This window comes from Squalius cephalus (genome assembly GCF_949319135.1).
Source record: "Squalius cephalus genome assembly, chromosome: 4".
Classification (NCBI taxonomy): Eukaryota; Metazoa; Chordata; class Actinopteri; order Cypriniformes; family Leuciscidae; genus Squalius; species Squalius cephalus.
Genome location: NC_137125.1, coordinates 23,798,316 through 23,820,180, shown reverse-complemented (window position 1 = coordinate 23,820,180; position 21,865 = coordinate 23,798,316).

Below are 21,865 nucleotides of genomic sequence, written 5' to 3'. Positions count from 1 at the left end.
TTAGTCCCAATAGGCAGGTCCTTGCTCCCAGGTGTAGATGGCACTTGAAAATAATACTGAACTGTTGAATAATTGTAGACCAAAACTGCTGGATATGAGGACAGCTCCACAAACAGTGGATAAATGATCCAGTAGCAGATTTACATTTCACACATAATTCAGACAAAGTAGGATTCATTCTGTGTCTGGCCTCAGGAGAGATAAAGAGCCTATACAGAATCTTAAACTGTCTCTCCCAATAGGAGTTGGACAGCAGGACCCTAGAGGGCTGGCCACACAGGGCATTCCAATCATCAGGATCAATCGTGCCCAGATCAGATTCCCATTTACCCTTAATTTTGTCCGAATTATCTGCCTTTAGATTACATAGGGTCTTGTAAAGCTTTTTGGAGAAGAATTTAAGTCCCTTATCATTTCGAAACAAAGATTCTATGGGGGAGATAGCCAGCCCTCCAGGGAATTTTTTCAAGTTGCTCAAAATAAAAATTTTAACCTGGAGATATTTTAAAAAATCGTTGTTGGTGAGATCGTATTTGTTTTTCATTTGAGGGAAAGTGAGAATTGAGCTTCCCTGTATCATGTCCCCAATGACTGTAATACCTTTATTTTTCCAAGTAACTAGACCTGCCTGAAGACCAGGTACAAAGTCAGGGTTTTCATGAATAGGTGTTAATAGAGAAAAGTTATTACTGTACCCCTCCAACCTCCTCACCTTACGCCATATGTTAATCATGTTCCTTAAGATTATATTGTCTCTCACCAAAGCTGTGATATTGTTAGAAGAAGTGTATAACAAGTTCTGCAAAGGGATGCTGCCTAAGGAAGCCGATTCATACCTAAGCCAGGTAGAATTAGGGTCGTCTATGAACCATTCCAAAAGAAACTTAAACTGTGCTGCCCAAAAATAAAATAAAAAAGAGGGTGCGGCCAGCCCACCATTTGTCATAGGGAGGCAGAGAAGACTGTATCTTAGCCTGGGTCTCTTCTTACGCCAGATAAATGATATGATAGAACTATTTAATTTTGTGATAGCTTTCTTTGATATCATGACCGGTAGCATCTGAAACAGATACAGGAGCCGGGGAAGTATGTTCATTTTGATCAGATGAATACGACCCAGAAGAGACAGGGGCAAACCACACCATCTATCAAGATCTCGCTGTATATTCTGTAGGAGGGGGACAAAATTTAACTTATATAGGTCTTTCAAACAAGGTGACACTTTTACGCCCAGATATGTGAATCCCGCAGGGGACCAACGAAAAGGCTGTGAGATGTTTGGGTCTGGTGTTTGTGTGGAACATAGGTGCATTGCCTCACTTTTAGAAAAATTTATTTTGTAGCCAGAAAAGGATCCATAGTAATTAATTAATTCTATCAATTTGGGAATAGATTGTGTCGGTGAGCTTAAAAAAATTAAAACGTCATCCGCGTACAAAGAAATTTTATGTTGACAATTATTTAAGAGGATTCCACTAATATTGGTATCCTGTCTGATGGCAGCCGCTAAGGGCTCCATAGCCAACGCGAATAACAGTGGACTCAAAGGGCAGCCCTGTCTGGTCCCTCGTTCAATGCTGAAGTTGCTGGACCGGAGCCCATTTGTAATTACAGCTGAAAGGGGTGAAGTATATAGAATCTGGACCCATTTAATAAATACTTCCCCAATGCCAAATTTTTGGAGTGTAAAGAAAAGATAAGGCCATTCCAGCCTGTCGAAGGCCTTCTCAGCATCAAGCGAGATGACCAGCGCATCAGTGCTGTACAGGGAAGAGTGCTGAATAATGTTAAGCAGGCGTCTCACATTGTGAGAGGAGTATCTACCGCGTATGAAACCAGTCTGGTCGTTGAGAATGACAGTGGGGAGAACAATCTCTAAGCGTGAGGCCAGAATCTTTGCAAGAAGCTTAAAATCCAAATTTAAAACAGATATAGGCCTATATGAGGAGCATTCTTCAGGTGGTTTACCCTTTTTAAGAACCAAGGAGATATTGGCCTCCATCAGGGATGGTGGAAGGGCTCCGGCTGTAAAAGAGGATTGTAGCATATCTAGAAGAGGTTTATTTAAACTGGTGTTGAATTTTTTATAGAATTCTGCATTGAAACCATCAGGGCCTGGGGCCTTATTGTTCGGGAGGAGTTGGATACAATTCTTAATTTCACTCAGAGTAACTGGTCTGCACAGATCATGTCTCTGCTCCTCTGTAATTTTTGGTAGTTTCACCTTTGAGAAAAAATCTATCATATTTTGCTTTAAGGGCGGTATGAACTGAGAGGTATACAACTGTTTATAAAATGTTCTAAAGGAATCATTAATTATTTTGTTATCATAAATATGTACACCAGAAGAGTCCCTGAAGTGTGAAATATTCTGAGCCGAAGTCCTGTTGCGAAGGAGATTGGCCATATAACGATTTGGTTTATTTGCCAATTCGTACATCCTTTGCCTCATGAAAAACAAAGATTTTTCTGCCTTTTTTGTCAGTAAGCCTTCTAAAGCTGTCTTAACCACTTGTATATCCTTTCTGAGTTCTTCTGACGGAGATACATTGTATTTAGTCTGAAGCTGGTGCAGATCCAACTCAAGTTTTCTTTGCTCTTTCATATTGTTCTTTTTAAGCCTTGCAGTGTATGATATAATTAGACCGCGGATATAGGCTTTCATGGTGTCCCATATCAAACCAGGGGAGACATCAGGAGTCTTATTTACTTAAAAAAAATCTTCCAAATGTGTTTTTAAATATTCCTCAAAATTTGGGTCGTGATTTAAGAAGGAGCTATATCTCCAAGGTCGCCTTTGACCCACTGGGTTTAGGTTGGCTAGAGTTATATAGATTGGTGCATGATCAGAGATAATGATGTCCCCAATATTGCAGTTCTTGACATTATTTAATGTAACTGTGGGGGTGAGAATAAAGTCAATTCTGCTGCATGTTTTGTGAACACCAGAATAGAATGTAAATTCTTTATCTTTAGGGTGTAAGACACGCCAGGTGTCCACTAAATCGAGTTCTCTGCAGGTGTCCAATACAGCTCCAGCTCTTCTAGACATTATATTCTGTACTGAAGGTGATTTATCCATTACAGAGGAGAAGTAACAGTTAAAGTCCCCAGCTATAACTGAGTTAACGCAGATCCAGTCAGAAAATAAAGACATAACCTGAGAAATGAAGTCATTAGAATGTACAGGGGGGAAGTAAATATTAAGGAACGACACCGATTGGCCCTCGAGATGGCCCTTTAACATTACATATCTGCCGGATTTATCAGAGATAGTTTGGACGTCAGATAGAGGTAGGTGCTTGTTTATTAAAATGGCAACGCCCCTGCTCTTACTGGTAAAAGATGAGCTAAACACCTGACCAACCCAGTCCCGCTTCAGCTTTAAATGCTCATCAGCAGATAGGTGTGTTTCTTGTAGGAGAGCTATATGAACCTGTTCCTTCTTTAAAAAACTTAGAATTTTTTTCCTCTTAATAGGATTGTGTATGCCCCCTACATTCCAGCTACATATTTTAAGTGTGGGTTTGGTACTGTCACTTGTCATCCTGCTTTGAGAAGGACATACCGACTGAATAGAAAGATAGAAAATAATCAGAGCTCCCTGAGGCCAGACTATAACAAAGGATACAGAAAGAAGATAGATATACTGCTTTGCTAACATTTAAACCATAACTATAAACAATGAACAACAAAAACATTGACATTGGGGTCAGACTTTGGTCTGTTACACCCAACAGGGGTGTGAGCTACCTTCCCAAATGAGGTAGATATAGGAAGATGCTGGACCAGCTGTTGCACTCAACCACACATGAACCTGCAACACATCTCAACCGCTGGCCCGCAGCTCTTATCAAGAGGAAGAACAAATAAACTGCAAACACAAGTGAGCACTAAACAGACTAATATGAGAGGGAAAGAACAAGTCTGCACATCAGTAAACCCAGCCCTAACTTAACAGGCTGTAGAAAATGGGCGAGCTTAACTGTATAGCACATCCAGTAAGTCAACCAACAGTGAGAAAAACACTAACAAGTTACAGTTCTGATGTGAAGTTCAAGTTTATGCCTAAACAAAAAGATGTGGCAATAAGAGAGAGGACCAGAGTATACTTATGCCAGCCAGTGAAGTGATGGAGATCAGTCAGCAGGGCTCACGGAGGGAGAACCTTCGCGCTGCGACATCTTCTCCAGAAAGGCAGCCACGTCTTTGGGATGTTTGAAGAATTTCTCCTGCCCGCCGTGATTGATCCTCAGCACAGCTGGATACAACAAGGCAAAGCCGATCCCTTTCTCCTTGAGCTGTTGCTTCACCGGGTAGAATTCCTGTCGCCTCCGTACCACAGCGATGGAGAAGTCCTCAAATATCATGATCCGGGTATCATTGTAGACCAGGGACTTCCTCGCCGCTTGCATAATCCGTGCTTTGTCCTGGAAGTTGTGGAGTTTTGCGATGACAGCCCGGGGCCGCTGTCCAGGGGGAGGACGACGACCGAGGACGCGATGACAGCGATCCAGTTTAACGGAACCGCCATGGAAGCTCACCTTCAGAAGCTCCGGCAGCCAGGTGCTGAAGAACTCCACCGGGTTAGTACCCTCGCTGCCTTCTGGGAGCCCGACTATGCGTATGTTGCACCGCCGGCTCCTATTCTCTAGATCATCAATCTTCTCCAAGGCAGCCTCCATCTTGCTCTCCATCTCAGCTATCCTAGCACTGTGGGAGGCCGCGGCGTCTTCGGAGTCGGAAATGCGATTCTCGGTCTCAGTAATCCGCGTCTCCAAAGTGACGAATCTAGACGAGCACTCGTCGAGCTTCTTCAGAATCGGGTCGATCTTTTTGTCGAATGACGCCTCCACGCCCCTGAGTACCTCAGCAGATATTCTTTCCACCAAGCTATCGGCATCAACTTGACCCAGGCCTGGTTGTGTGGAGGCGGCCATGTTAGCTTGGCCGTACCGCGGCGACTGGTCCTCTCCCGATTTAGCCGGTTTTGCGTTAAGGTTAAGTTTTCTCTGAGTTCCAGGCATTATGGTGTTTCTAGCAGAAGATGTCCACGCACTACGACCAAATAAATTGAGAGAAAAAAGGCTAAACGAATGCCGAGCTGCTGGAGCAAAGGAAATGCGCCGCTACTCCGCCATATGCGTCACGTGACCCCCCTATTTCACATTTATTAATAAACTGACATTTAACAACAAATACAATTTTTATTGAATGATACATTTGAATTAACCCTGTGTGTGATTATTTCAGTTGGAAGGTCATTTAAACAGTAATATTAAAATGATTTATGTGACAATACAGTAAGAACTGAATGACTGATTTCCAACAACAAGCTTGAGAAAAGCACAGATACACACCGTCACTCATCATGACTCACAAACACAGACTGATCTGACTGTCTATATGAGGATTCATTACATACATTTATTCTGACATTTTATTTCACTGACAGAAGTTCAGCTGTAGTATTGATGTAATGAAGAGAAAATAAGAGACTACTGCTGAGTCCCAATTCGCATACTATCCGTCCTAAATAGTATGCGAAACTAGAATTAGTACATCCCAAATCGTAGTATGTTGAAATGAGTATTACAAAGATACCCGGATGGTCTACTATTTCCGGTTAGAATTCGAAGTGCAGATCAATGCACACTCTAACAGCTAATATTGCCCACAACCCATTGCATGCGGGAAGGAGGAGCTTTTTTAGTTATACCCTCTGTCGCAGTCCACCATAGTTAATATCAGTTAATTATGTCCATTGGAATGAATGCAGAATCTGAAAGGGTTAATATATAAATTAATTACCACTGTATTCTGTTGTTGACAGTTGATTGAGTTTATGAAAATCAGTATAGCATTTATGAACAAATTGGATTGACACACTACACAGAGTATTGTTTTTCATATATAGTAAACATCATTTTCTAAATTCTCCCAATTCCACAGGATTGAATTTTTCTTCCTGGCGACAATTTTGCAGACGATTTTAGAGCTATAAACAGATGTTAACCTGTGTTACTATAATATAATGAAAACCCATGACACATTGTATGTTAATTGGAATATTTTTAATATTAACAATACAAAAGTGCTTATTACTACTATCATGAATTAATTGTTTAACTGAGAATGTGGTTTAATAAAATATAACTTCTATAGAACTTTAAAACAATACAGTATAAACTTTATAACAAAGGAGAGTAAAGATGGATGACTCTAACCATAGTCATGTTCCATTAGTGCAGTGATGTTGGGTGCGGAAACTGCTGCTGCCAGACGGTTCCTCATGAAATCACCGCACACAACTTCTCTGTTGGTGTCAGCGTTGTTGACATTATCATCGTCATCGCCCACATCTGCTTCCATGATGTCACCGGTGGCAAAGCACATGTTGTGTAAAATTACACAGCATGTAACGATGATGGGGGTGAAGTCTGGGCTCACCTCAAGGGCTTTAAAAAAGATGGACGTCCAGCGGGTCTTCAGCATGCCAAAGGCCCTCTCGATCACGCACCTGGCCGTGGAATGATGCCTGTTGTAGCGGGCCTCAACTGGAGAGGCAACAGGCTCATGGTAGGGGGTCATGATAGTGATGGGTGATGTCAGGCTGGGGTAACCTCCATCTCCCAGTATGCACCGGCCTTCAGGTGGGTATAACTGCCTGCTGTAAATGGCGCTGTTCTTTAGGGTCCTTGCATCATGGACAGATCCAGGAAAGCCGACACAGATGTCTAGGAACTTTCCTCTGTGGTCACATACAGCCTGGAGCTGGACTGAATGGAATAATTTCCTGTTAAAATAACAGGCTGCATTGACCGCTGGGGGCTTTATACGGATGTGGCAACCGTCAATAGCTCCAACTGCCATCCGAAATGCAGGAGAGCCTGCAAGCCGGGCAAACCCTGCACCAACCTTCTCCAACTCTTCACCCTGAGGGAGACGCACCATCATTTTTAGTAGGCCAAGGATAGCCCTGCTGACCTTGTGCACAACCCTGTGCACAGTCGATTTAGGGATGTCGAATGCTGAGGACACAACTTTATAGGATGGAGCATGGGCCAGCAAGTACAAGAACATCACCACCTCTATGTCTTTTGACTATCCATGGTCAACCTGATAAGACAGTGCCTCTATGAGGTTGTTTATTGATTGTCTGGTCAGGCGCAGATAGGGGCGGTTCAGTTCTCATATAATGAGAACTGATCGAAAGAGGCTAGGAGATCTCGTAAACAGATCTCGGTTCAGTTCTCATATACAGATCTCGTAAACAGATCTCGGTTCAGATCTCATATAATGGTGTCAATGCAGGAAGAGCAATAATATGGCAGAGTTTACCAGATATCCTGTGCAAATCATCATTTACTGAATATTAATGTTATATTAATGGTGGTTATTATTCTGTTTATTATAATTATGCCTATTATTATAATTACACCATTCAAATGTTTGGGGTCAGTACGATTATTTTTTTAAATAAACTGATACTTTAATTCAGCAAGAATTCATCAAATAGATTCAACGATGAGTGTAATAATTTGATTGACACAATTTTTAATCATTCTAGGCCTATTGTTGGTGTTTTTCAGTGCTGTGGCCTTTGGAGATCTTGAGCTTTCTTCAAATTTCTATCTGTTTAAATCCATAGTGGAATTTTTACAGAAGAGATTTCAGTTTATTCTTCCTTTCCTGAAGATTTTTTACTACTGTGATTTTACCACTAAATCTAGGATGAATGTTCCACATTTTTATTTTATAATTAAAAATACAGTATATTTAAATATAAAATGGTTATTTTCTATCATTGTGATTTTTCCCCTGTATTTTGGGATCAATTTGTAGGAGAACTTCTTTCAAAAACATTTTTAAAATTTTTTACCAACCCCAAACATTTGATCTGTGGTGTATATTATATATTTTTATTTACAGGGGTGGAAGTAACGAATTACAACTACTCGCGTTACTGTAATTAAGTAGTTTTTTTGGGTACTTGTACTTTTAGGAGTATATTTTTAAGTCTACTTGTAAAATCACAGTCCGTTACATTACGGAGTACACCTAAAATTTGAGTAGCCAATAAAGATGTCTGATCGTGAATGGACCTATAAAATCCCTGGCAGAACTCGGTGTCCTGTTACAGGACACATTGAAGACTGATAAGAGTTTACGGTAACGCTTTAGATTACAGCCCGGAAAGTACTGCGTAATTAAAATGAAAGTACAGTGTAACTTTCGGTAATTACAGTGTACCTATAAAGTACTTACGTGTAAGTATAGGGGAACAATATGTAAAGTCTTGGGAATAAAGGTGTAACAACCAGGAAAATACTGCGTAATTAAAACGAAATTACAGTGTAACTTTCGGTAATTACAGTGTACCTATAAAGTATGTACGTGTAAGTATAGGGGAATAATATGTAAAGTTTTGGGAATAAAGGGGTAACAACCAGGAAAATAACAAATTATTTAGGCAAATCATTTAGACTGTAAGTATTCCATGTAGTTACAGGGTAAGTATGACATTGCGGGCTGTAAATTAAAGTGGTGCTTCTTACCCTCTTGTTTCATGTAGTTACAGGGTAAGTATAACATTGCGGGCTGTAAATTAAAGTGGTGCTTCTTACCCTCTTGTTTCATGTAGTTACAGAGTAAGTATGACATTGCGGGCTGTAAATTAAAGTGGTGCTTCTTACCCTCTTGTTTCATGTAGTTACAGGGTAAGTACAATAAAAACACATGTACACACACAATCTGACATCACTTGAAAAACCTTTATTTGAAAAACAACTTATTTCAAAACAGATTTACAACATATTACACTTCTTATTCTTTATTATTTTTTAAAAATCAACTTTTCATTTCAAATACTAAAGTCCTGACAGAAAGCAGCATGTTTTGTCCTTTTTTGTTTCTCTTGCATGGCTTCCTCCTCCTCTTGGTCCTCCTCTTCTTTTTCTATTGTTCCACTGAGATTAGCCTAATCTTAAGGAGTCTTTTTCTATTCTGTATTATGTATTAAAAGAAAATACAGTACACCCAGAAATGTTCTCATAATTTACTCATCTTTTCGCTACCGACCAACTGTCACCAGCGAGTGCATGAGAGTTGGCTTGAATGGCTTCGCGTTTGGTGAAGCTTTAAGCGTTCATTGCATTCTCGCGGGAGTTTGATGTGAAACTCGTGCGAGAACTGGTGTCTCTGTTCTTCTGCATGGTTTGTTTTTTATTATTATTATTATCTGTTATTGTTTGTATTTTGTTGTGAGCAATAATAAAAACATAAAAAAAAAATGTTAATTCGACATTCGGTTTTTCGGTGTGCTTACGTCACGCTTTACTCAACCCTCTCATGAACGCGCAGGTGACAGTTTGTCGGAAGCGATAGTCTACAGTTTAAAAATGTAAAATAGTTGGTATTTTTCTTACAAACGCTTAACATTTCACTTCAGAAGACATTGATTCATCCATTGGGGTCGTATGGATTACTGTAGTTATTGTTGTATGTGCTGTTGTCAACTTTTGGGAACACATGCTTGCATTATATGCATTCACAGAGATTATTTATTTTTCTAAAAACTTTTGTTTGTGTTAATCTGAAGAAGGAAATTTGTATACATCTCGGATGACATGAGGGTAAAAGATGAGTAAATGGTGAGGACATTTCTGTACTGTATTTTCTTTTAACACATAATACAGAATAGCTTGAGCTATTAAACAAGCTTCTCTCGTGGCATATAAATTGCTGCAAGCCGTCTCTCTGGCCGTGGATCATTTTCTCCTGGCCCTGATGGGCTGTCATGTCATTGTCAGGACGGACAACATGGAGTGGTGTCCCATGTAAATCGCCAGGGAGGCTCGCGGTCGCGTACCCTCGACAGGCATGCAGCTCCCTGGTGGAGGGGTCCCCTTGGCAGATTCCTATCAGGAGAGATCTGCTGTCTCAGCTCCAGGGCAGGATTTGGCATCTTCGAAACGAGATATGGAGGTTGTGGGTGTGGCCGATAAGAGTCAATCGCTAGTGACAGTGGCGTCTGGTCTTCCCACTGATGTTCGGGAGACCATTGATAATGCTCGTGCGCCTTCTACTAGATGGCTGTATTTCTCTAAGTGGAAGCTTTTTGAGTCTTTGTGTACGGCAGGCTCTTTCTGTGAGTGAGCCTTGTATGGAGTTTGCCCCAGGTCTTGTGAAGGTGTTCTACGGCCTAGACCTGGTTATGTCCCCAAAGTTTTGTCCACATCAATCCACTCTCAAGTGGTAGAGCTTCACTCTTTCTGTCCCCCTCCTTTTTCCTCTGCTGAGGATAAGCATAATTTGCTTTGCCCTGTTTAGGTTTTAAAGGCATACATGGACCGCTCTGGCAAGTGGCGCAAGTCATCTCAGTTGTTCGTATGCTTTGGGGCTGGCCACCGAGGGCTCACCGCCTCTAAACACAGGATCGCTTACTGGGTGAGACGCAATTTCCCTGGCTTATGAGGTGCGGAAGCTTCCTTCACCTCTGGGCGTTAACCCCCTGAGGTCGACAATCGCGCCGGCGCGATAGGCTCGCTTTTTTTCAGTTCAGTTCAAAAGAAATTAATTTTGCTCTGTTGACTTTGATATTACAAGCAAGTTTCATACATCAATCGATTCTGTTAAATGTGTATTATTTTTGTGTACTCACAATAAAAACAAAGTGTTGTGCTTTTTGCCAAATAAAGAAAAATAAACGTGATGCGAGTTCTGCCTTCTCTCTGTCAGTGAAGACCATTCTGAAACGCGTCCGAAAATGAACTGTAACTCAGCGAATACTCAGTCAAACAGGCATACAGACACACAGGCATGAAGCTTGAATTCTCTTCTTTTAAATGAGGTAATTTATATAAAAAACAAATATTCTCATCTTGTGAAATCTTTATTAAAAGAGAGCATCCAGTCGAGCTAATTAGAGCTCATTCAAATGTAATGTGAACACGCCCACGGAGAGCGCGTGCTATTCAAACGCAAATTACTGAGGCAATCCAAGCAAACCTGTGAACGCCCCCATATCAGCTCGAGAAAACACAAGTTTAATCATTGTAGCCTACGTGTTTACACCATCTGGCAGCGCTGTGAGGAATAATAATAATGGAAAATCTACCTCAGAGTGCGGGTATTGCAGGAGAGAGGATCCGAATATGTAGTAAGTTTTTTTTTCCTTCTCAAGTTAATCGCGCTTCTGTGAATGAATGAACGGCAGCCGCAGAGATGCGCGCTGTTTACCACAGCTCGCAAAAAGACAGTTTAAATTTAAATTGCGTCTCTGTGAATTAATGATGATGTTTTAGCAAACTGTATTGCTATACTGAGTTGAGTAAAAATCAACTGAAATATGTTGAAATAAAATGTAGGCTATTTGTAAGCAACGTATTAAACTGAAAATTAACATTTATATGCCCTAATATTTCATAAAAACAACGTTACAGTCAGGTCGTTTCTGTTTGTGAATGAATGTTTCGGTTTTAGCAAACTGTATTGCTATACTGAGTAAAAATTTACTGAAATATGTTGAAATAAAATGTATTTGTATAAGCAACGTATTAAACTGCAAATTAACATTTATATTTCTTATAATAAAAATGAAAGACCTATGTTACAGACATATGAAAGACAACATTTCGTTGATTAGTTTTGGATAGATTATACATTTTTACTGTAAAATATCTGCCACCTCAAATAAGCTTTTGTTTGCCAATATTTGCTCATGTTAAATATGTATGTTTTGTCAAAAATAAAGTAATCAAATAATCAATCAAATCCTTAACTTTGAAATATGTATGATAAAATGTATACTTTAGTTTTTACAAAGAAAGATTACACTTGAATTGTTGTTGTAATTGTAATTTTATTGTGTTTTATTAGTGACAAATTTGGGGAGAGGATAAATATTCCAAAACTGAAAATACAGTATGAGAATTAACTGCACAATTACTAGATATGTTTTCCTTGGATATTATAGGCCAAATTGCAAGCACAATATGTGGAAAAATAAAAAAGAATTGAGATGCTTCCAACTGTTGCTCTTGCATTCTTGTGGCTCAGTGACTCACCTGAATGAATGGCTAATTAAGTATGCAGGCCCCATTGTCTCCTCAGGTGTGAACCACTAAATATGCATGATCGTTGACGCCCACTCCGCATATTGCCTTTCCAAACAGAAAGTGCTTTGCAAAATTCAAATCAATGTATTGTGTTATGTGAATGATAAGGCAGGGTGATTTTCACATCATTTTGAAGAAAAAACACTAGGTGATGACATCCATTAGACAAAAGTCTTATTGGCACATATTTAGAATGTGTTTTATGGCCTTATTTCAGAAACTTTAGTCTTTAGTTTTTTCAATAACCACGCATAAACATTATTCTCTCAAAAATGCAGACATGTACATTCTTGTTGCTCACATATTCTGGTAGCCCTGTTTGTGCTAAATAGTGTGTAATTTTTTTTTGCCATTAATATGTTTATAAGCAACTGAAAAAAGCACAAATGTCAGGGCATGTCAGAACATCTCAAGGACCCCAAAAACACCTTAGACCCCAGAGGATTAAAGCTCGCTCTACTAGGAGTATCGTGTCCTCCCAGGCTCTTTTCAAGGGAGTTCTTTTAGAGGATATTTGTGTGGCGGCAGGTTGGTCCTCTCTGCACACTTTTATTAGGTTTTATAACTTGGATTCTGTATGAACTGGTCGCCTAGGTCCTAGTTGAGTCTGGTCTGGCAAAAAAAAAGTTATAGGAAAGTTCCTTGTTGGGCCAGATCTTGCCACACTTAGCTTGGCGTGTGTGGTATATCGTTCCCATTGGGTCATCGCTATGCAGCGTCGAGTGAACCTATGAAAGAGAACGTTCCAGGTTACCCGCGTAACCCATGTTCTCTGAATAGGGAATGAGACGCTGCATTCGCTGCCAAGCTCCTCTTGCTGCCGAAGGAGCTTCTTCTTTATCGGTGGAAAATCTGAGGAGTTAAATGAATTGGCGTGATTCTATACGAGTTCAGACAATCAGCACATGCCTTCATGTGGCAGCCCTGTTTTGTCTAATTTTACAGTACCACACATTTCTAATTAATTTATTCTTTAATGGAATCAAAAGAATGGTTATGAACCACAGAAACCACCAACACTAGGCAAAACGATATGAGGAAGGAGAAAAATGCAATTACTTAAAGGGACACTCCACCCATTTGCATTAAGCTTTGCATTGTTAGAAACCCAGTCATACTATTGAATGGTCGTGCAACACACTCTCATTTTCCCCTGAGACGGGAGAAATCCGTTATTTACCTTTTACACTTCCTCCTACAATGACGCAAAAATCGTCATTTTGCGTCATTGTAGGAGGAAGTGTAAGAGGGGGGGATTTCTGTTGAGACTACAGACACTAGTTCCTCATCTTTCCCAGGGGGCGGGACCCGCTCACGCTACAGACCTATTACAGATCAGTGGGTGGGACTTTACTCTCTGAAACTGAAAGCAATATCCTCCATCTTGTTTGAAGCTAAGCTAACAGGCGCTGTGGAGACAGATGTAAAGTAATGACAATAGCGGAGGAGAGTGCTCAATATGATATAGAAGAAGAGGATTTCGGAAGTCTGATGCTTGAATCAGGTGTTTGTGGCTACCTTTACAAGCCGCATTATAGCGAAGAGCAGCCGAGGCAGAAGACCTGCCTGCCGCGGACGAGGAGCCCGGACTGGCTCGAGTTAGGGCGGACTGGTGGCGCCGGTGATCTCACTATGCAACTCATAGACTGTAAGATGCAACTTCGAACACAGAGATAGAGTCCGTCTGCGGCAAAGAATTTCAATGATGACAATTTCTCCTGGACGAAATCTCTGAATCAGACGAGGACACGGACGTTTGTGTTGAGAACTATCCTAGTTTCGCACCGCATATGTTCTGACTGAACATCCAGGTACCATGCAATAATTCACCTTTTCGAAAGAAATACAAACGAGGAGTAATGCACTAATGAGTTCGCCAACTAACTAGACATTTTGTGTGAATGTGAAATGAATTTCAAGCTCTGGTGGTAGCTAGCCTTGTAGACGGAAGAGTGATTTCTCTTATAGGCAGATATGCGCTTTCTGGATTAGTGGGAGTGGCTTGCGGAGCTGTGCAATGTGGTGCATTGTGGGAGTTGTTGTCTTTCATACAAATGCGTCCTGAAGTTATTTTTTGTCTTTCCTCGGTCACGCAGACACCAAATTCAAAATTTATTTTACATTTCGACTACATATATGACCCACTTTAAATAAAAAACAATGTTCAAATGGGTGGAATGCCCCTTTAAGGGAAATTGTACTTATTTTTCACATAAATATGCTTGTAACCAATTGCTTTAATATATAATTGTACTTGTATTCCCTTATCTATCATGCCAAATATACTAATTAGAATATTACTTTGCCCAAACATGTATCAGGCACCAGTATTCCTGGTCTAGGAGAAATACAAAGGAGTAATGGTCATTTTGAGGACCTGATGGCTGCCATTTTGAAAATGGGGCCTTTCTTGGAGTCAAACTTGGGTAAACTTTTTTTTTTTTGAACAATATATTTATTACATTTTCAGTTTACATATCACAACAGATTACATAATGAATAACAATCATGTAAAACACAGTAAACAGAAAAAAATAAAAAAAAAATAATGGAAAAAATAATAACAAAAAAATAAAAATAAAATAAAATAAAAAGGATGTGTGTGTGTGTTGTTTTTAAAGATACCTAGATCAGGTAAGAAGAGTTTCACATTCCTATTTTGAAGATCATGATGCTGCTCTATTCCCTCAAAGCTTGATCTTCTTGTAGCAGGTTACCAACATTAACATTGTGCCTTAAGAAGTTCTTAAAAGGTCTCCAGACATCTTCAAAAGCATTTTGTTTATTCTTGACAATATACGTTATCTTTTCCATTGACATATTTGAAGCCATTTCTTTAACCCACATTCCAATTCTTGGCTCATTGATATTTTTCCAATTAAGAGCAATTGTACGTTTAGCTTGTAAAATACACATGTCTATTAATCTGACCTCTCTTCTCTGTACAGGGGGGCTGGTAGGATATATACCCAGGATAAAAAGCTTAGGATCCAGTGGTAGTTTCTTAGATAAGATTTGGTCAATCATATCAATAATACCTTGCCAAAAGGGTTTCACTTTCATACATTCCCATATACAGTGGTACAGTGTACCTCTTGCCTCGTCACATTTTATACAGGTATCAGGAATATTATCGTTAAACTTGTGCAACTTGGCAGGAGTTATGTATGTACGCATCAGCCATTTGTATTGTATGAGTCTCAAGCTAGTGTTGACTGTCTGCATCTGAGCCTTCTTACATGCCTTATTCCAATCTTCTAGGGATATTTCGACATCTATATCTTCTTTCCATAATCTTAATTTTGATTCTGAGGATTCATCAGACCCAGACACAAACAAGTCATACAAAGATGAGATTGAACCTTTATCATAACAATGTCCTATAATTGCTGCCTCTAGTGGGGAAACGGCTGGAATGTCTAGTGAACGATTTTGAGATGAGGATATAAAACTTCTAAGTTGAAGATATTTGAAAAAGTGGGTCTTTGGAATGTCATACTTGGTTGATATTGCTGCAAAGGACATAAGTACTTCATCTTCACTGTACATATCTTGCACTTTTCTCAACCCTTTCTCAGCCCACATCCGAAATCCTGCATCGCATTTCCCTGGTTTGAAATTAACATTACCCCAAATAGGACTGAAACGTGACAAGGAGGAGTTTAAATTCAAATATTTACATGAGTTAAACCAAATATTGATCATGTTCAATATAATAGGATTATCTGTGTTTTTTCTTAGGTATTTGTGGTCTGCTGAATACAGGTATAGGTGCAATGGTAATTTTGGTGTAATAGAACAAGCTTCCAAATCCATCCAAGCAGGAGGGCTTTCAGATGAAAAATAAAACATAATTGTACGAAGCTGAGCTGCCCAGTAATACCATTGAATGTTTGGACATTTAAGGCCTCCTCGGTCAAATGGTAGGTATAATAAAGATAGACGTAGTCTGGGACGTTTATTTTGCCAAATAAAGTTGGTAAACAATTTCTTAATTCTAGTAAACAAAGATGGGGGAGGGGGTAGGGGAATATTTTGAAACAAATAAAGAAATTTAGGAAGTATATTCATTTTTAGAATATTTATCCTGCCAATCATTGAGATGGGTAAAGATGTCCAACGTTCTATTGATGAGGTAGTATCTTCCAGAATTGGGTCATAATTTATCTGGGCAATCTTATTCACCTCGGGGACAATTTTTATGCCCAGATATGTACAATTATCTGTTGAGATGAAGGTAGATGCATAACCCTGGCTATTTTCTCTCTCTAATTCGTTAAGTAACATTATGGATGATTTTGAGTGATTAACTTTGTATCCAGATATTTTTCCGAAAGTTTCAATAAGATCTAGGAGTGCAGGGACAGAACTGCTCAGGTTTTTCAGAAACAAAATTACGTCGTCTGCAAATAGTGCTATTTTATGTTCCAGATGATTTTCTCGGATTCCATAAATGTCACTATGCATCCTCACCGCTATGGCAAAAGGTTCTATTGCAAGGATAAATAATAAAGGTGATAGAGGACTACCTTGCGGGCACCCTCTAGAGATGTTAAAAGGTTTAGAGACCACATTATTGGTCAAAACTTCTGCGGTGAGCCCAGTACAAAGCAGTCTAACCCATTTACAAAATTTATCCCCAAAGCCAAAGCGAGTGAGCACCTCAAATAAGAAGTGCCATTCGACGCGGTCAAAGGCCTTCTCTGCATCAAGAGAGTGTAAAGCTGTGTCTTTTGACCATCTCTGGATATGTAAAATATTGAGCACTCGTCTGACATTATGAAAGCCCTGTCTACCTTGAATAAATCCATTTTGGTCCTCTCCTACCACCAGAGGCAGCAGACTCTCCAATCTTCTTGCAAGAACTTTGCTGAGTATTTTTGTATCTGAGTTTAGAAGGCTGATTGGACGCATGTTTTCGCATTTTGTGTTTGGTTTTCCTGGTTTTGGAAGTAAAGTTATTAGGGCTCTCCTCATGGTTGTGGGGAGAAGACCATTCCTGAAAGACTCCTGGAACATCTCTAACAGGGGTGAAATTAATTTGGACTGAAATTTTTTATAAATATCTATAGGTATGCCATCTGGGCCTGCCGCTTTTCCAGCTTGCATACTGCTAATTGCTTCTACGATTTCTACTTTTGTAATTTCTCCATCTAATGCACTATTTTCATTTTCTGAAATTCTAGGAATATTAAGGTTGTTTAGGAATTGCGATTGCTTATCAAGATTACAAGTACCCTCAGAGCTATACAGTTTCTCATAGAATACCCTGAAAGCCTCATTAATTTCTTTAGGGTCTACTATGGTTCTACCGTTTGGATCTTCAATGCAGTTAATAGACCTCTCTGTTTGTTGTTGTTTAATGCGCCATGCTAAAAGTTTCCCAGGTTTTTCCCCTTGGTCATAAAAGGATTGTTTAAGTCTCATTAAATTAACTGCTGCTTTGTTAGCTGACAACTCATTGTACTTTGCTCTAAGTAGAAGTAATTGTACATGTATATCGTTAGAGTTAGGCTTCTTATTGTAGAGATCTATTTCAAGTTCTTTAATTTTCTCATCTAATGTCTTTATTTCTAATTGTGAACTCTTTTTTTTTGAGCTGGTAAAGCTAATTATTTGACCCCTAAGAAAGGCCTTAAATGCCTCCCATCTTATGCTAGCAGACGTTTGAGAAGTGTTACATACAAAGTACATGTCGATTTGTTTATCTAAAAAATCTATAAATGTGGGGTCTGTAAGCCATCCTGGTTGTAGGCGCCATTTCGGGGGATCACTCACAAGTTTGGTATCTGTATAAGTGAGTGAAACAGCTGCATGGTCCGATATTACTATACTACTATACTGACAGTCGTTAATTTTTGAAACAAGTAATGCTGAAACCAAAACATAGTCTATACGTGAGTGAGTTTTATAAGTGCTGGAATAACAGGAGTATTCTACTGCATTGGGTTTGCCATGTCTCCATATATCCAACAAGTTTAATTCTTTCATAAAATGGCTTATGGTCTTTCTTGATCTATTGTGAGTATTATCCAAGCCTGATGATCTATCTCTTACTGGATCTAATGTGCAGTTAAAGTCGCCAGCTATTATGTATTGCCCAGATAGATTTGAGACAGAAACAGATTATTATAGAATTTAGGGTCATCTTCATTTGGGCCATACACATTTATCAGATTTATATTTTCAAATAATAACATACCCTGAATTATGATATATCTACCAGCAGGGTCCTTAATTATATTTTTTATTTGTAGTGGGACAGATTTATGAATTAATATCATCACCCCTCTAGCATGGGTGGTATAAGGCGCTGACAACACCTGACCCAGCCATCTCCTTTTTATTTTAGAAATATCCCCACCCAGGGCCGTTAGGGGGGTTTGGGGGCATGCTCCCCCGCAAGAAAATTTTGTACATTTTAAGGTTAAATTAATGCATCAATCTGGTACTTTGAGAGCTAAAAATTAAGAGCTTCAACCCATGAACTGTGCACATTGAACAAAGAAAAACCATTGACTTGTACCTGGACACTAAAGAGGGCTCAAACATCTTATTAGTTATCATGATATAGAGTCTCAGTCTACATTACATTATCACTGGTGTTTATGATTTATATAAGTATTCCTATGACGTAAAATCCATATAGCAAATAATATGTAGGCTACTTTATAAATTAAAATGAATATTTCAAAAGTATATTTTACATTACACTATATCGGAAAATTACAATACTTTTGTCCTCCTAATTTCTTCACTTGCAAGAAATAAACCGCTAGAGACCTTTATGTTAGGCTATAAATTTTACATCTCAAGTGTTGGGAAAAGGGAGAAGAGCGATTTCGGCAAAAGGCGGATTCGAACTCGGGTCGAACGCATCCTAAGCTACTTTCAAGCACCTCACACCCTTACAACCTATGCCACTGTAGATATTTAGTGGTGGGCGTATTTTTGCTAAAAAAGACAGGCACTTAGTGCAAATATACGCTCCATTATCGGAAATGTAAAAAAAGAAGGATTTTCACTCGCTTGGGCAAAAATCTCTTGGTGTGGTGGGGGCTCTCAATGGCGCCCCCCAGTTGTTTGCGCCCTAGGCGACCGCCTAGTTTGCCTATGCCTAGAAACGGCCCTGTCCCCACCCAGTAGATGGGTTTCTTGCAAGAAAACAATTTTTGATTGCAAGAATTTTATCCTGTTCATCACTTGTTTAACCTTTGTGATATTATTTAAACCCCTACAGTTCCATGAGGTAAATTTCACCTTCAAACTAGACATTAGTTATATAAAATATCCTTGAGAATCGTTTTGATAAAATACATTGATAGCAACACAGAGCACACCCATAGGGAAAAAACAAACAAAAAAAACACATACCTTATACCAACCGCTTATGACCGAGACGGGTCCACGCAGCCGTCTATCTCTCGCTTTTAGTTATTTCCTTCTCTTTAGCTCTCTCTGCTATTAAAGAAACTAGCTAACCAACCAATACAATTATTGTAATGAACAATGCAACATTTATAAACATAACCATTAAAGGGTTATTTATATTGAAACGATTACGCACATACCAGATAATAACATACCTGAGGCCTGCGCTGAAGGATGAACAAAAATATTAAAGAAATAAAATAATACAACTGTAGGCCATGTAAAGAATGTTCATAAAGAGTTAAACAACACTACTTGTAAAGTAGGTGACATTATCCTGTATTCTATAGAATATGAATCATGTCCGTTTGGTTCCCCTTCAACCATGAAAATACACTTCTTTTGGTCATGAAAGTGTAAAAGAAACCGAGACAGTCATATTTAACGAAGAAAAGTTAAGCATTCCTGATAGAGTATTCCATAGGTTCGACTTGATCCTTCAAAGGGACTGGACAAATTGGTCTACTTCAGCCGGCGTTTGGAAAGTGTAGGATCTCTCCCCATGTGTCAGCAGGAGCCGTGCTGGAAAAATGATTCGGTGCTTATGAATACCCTTGTCTCGCAGCTTCTTTCGCACGTCATCATAGTCACGCTGCATCTTGTGAACACCAGCGGAAAGGTCTGGATGAAAACGGACTTGTTCGTTATTATAAAGAACATTCCCTTTGATCCTGGCTGCCTTTAACACTCGCTCCTTGTCTTTGAAATTCAAAAACTTCATAATCAGTGTCCTCGGGCGCGTCATTCGCGAGTCTTTATTTGACAGAGTGCCAATTCTGTGAGCCCGCTCGATTACCAGTGGCTCCCGCGATTCCATTTCTAAAGCCTCTGGTATCCACTTTTCAAGAAATGTAGCTGTGTCCAGGCCCTCTGCTTTCTCCGGTAGCCCCACAAGTCTCACATTGTTACGTCGGCTTCTGCATTCTAAATCTTCCACTTTGTTTGAAAGAGTTTTAACGGTGCTTTCCAATATGCTCACTTTGGATATTAGCCCATTAACGTTGTCTTCGGCATCAGAAATACGTTGTTCCGCGTGCACTAGGCGCCCTGTGCATTCCTGTATCTCTTTTCTTACCTCCGTAATTGATGTTTGCACACCATCTATCTTCTTATAAAGGCCACTTTTCAGAGACATTATGGCTTTCATGATATCCCGGTTATTTTCGCCCGAAGATGCTACTTCACCATCTCCTTCTTCAAGGCCGTCTTCCATAGCTGCCATGGCGTCGCTAATTTCTTCACCCTCAGAGTGTTCGTCTTCGTTTCGTGTTTTTTTCTTGTCTTTTTTGCCACCTTTACGTGACATTTTAATCCCCTGTACTCTTATATACTTATTACTTAGCTTTAAATACACTCCTGGTTGGTATTGTAGGATTAATTACATGCTAACAGCAGAGCCAAAAAGTTGTGACCTTTTAGCACCTCGCCATAACCGGAAGTCTTGGGTAAACTTTTAGTATGTTTTTTAAGTACATCTGATACTACTGTAACCCACTGAGAAACCTTTTGTTAGAATTTTTTTGGGGTCAAGCCATATTTGCAGCTGACTATATGCTTTTAAATCAATTTAGTATGAATAAAACTCTGGATGTAGTATGCTCTGGAACACAGACGAGCTTTAATGTGACATTGTGCCCCGAGGCTCATCTGGTCTATAACTCCACCATCTCTGTGAGGGTCTGAAGCTTCATTTCACCCTGTAGTTTATCCCTGAAGGATCTGGGAGTGTTTTGTTTATGACAGCTTAAACTATTTGCTTTTTGGATTGTTTTTTATCATTGCATAAACAACAACTACTTCAGTGCTCTGAAAATTTAAGGTGTTTTTATATTTATATTATACTTTTTTAAAATTTATATTAATATATTAATTTAGCTTAAACTATGTTTACATTTTTTTTAATACATTTTAGTAATATATATGTTTTATTTATAATCATTCAATCTAAAAATATTTTAAGTATGAAAATAATATGAGCTGTGGTAAATAAGTGATCTAGATATTTATACTTTTTACAGTGGAAACAAGTAAGTAACATCCACTTTTGTTCTGACCAACTAAGGGGAAAAAAGCATTGCAGCAAATCGCGCCGATTAAATCTAACGATCGCTTATCATATCACGTCAAACCGTGCAAATTATACTTTGTTCTCAAATTGTTAATGTTAACAACATCAGCATTGCATGACTACATTTAATGCCCTTCTGATATTTGTCCATGTTTTCGCATGGGCCGGTTGCAGTCTCTTTTTTTTTTCTCCCAAGTCTTTCGCATTTTACAATGGGTGAATCTCCAGTTGTCACTGGTGATTGTTG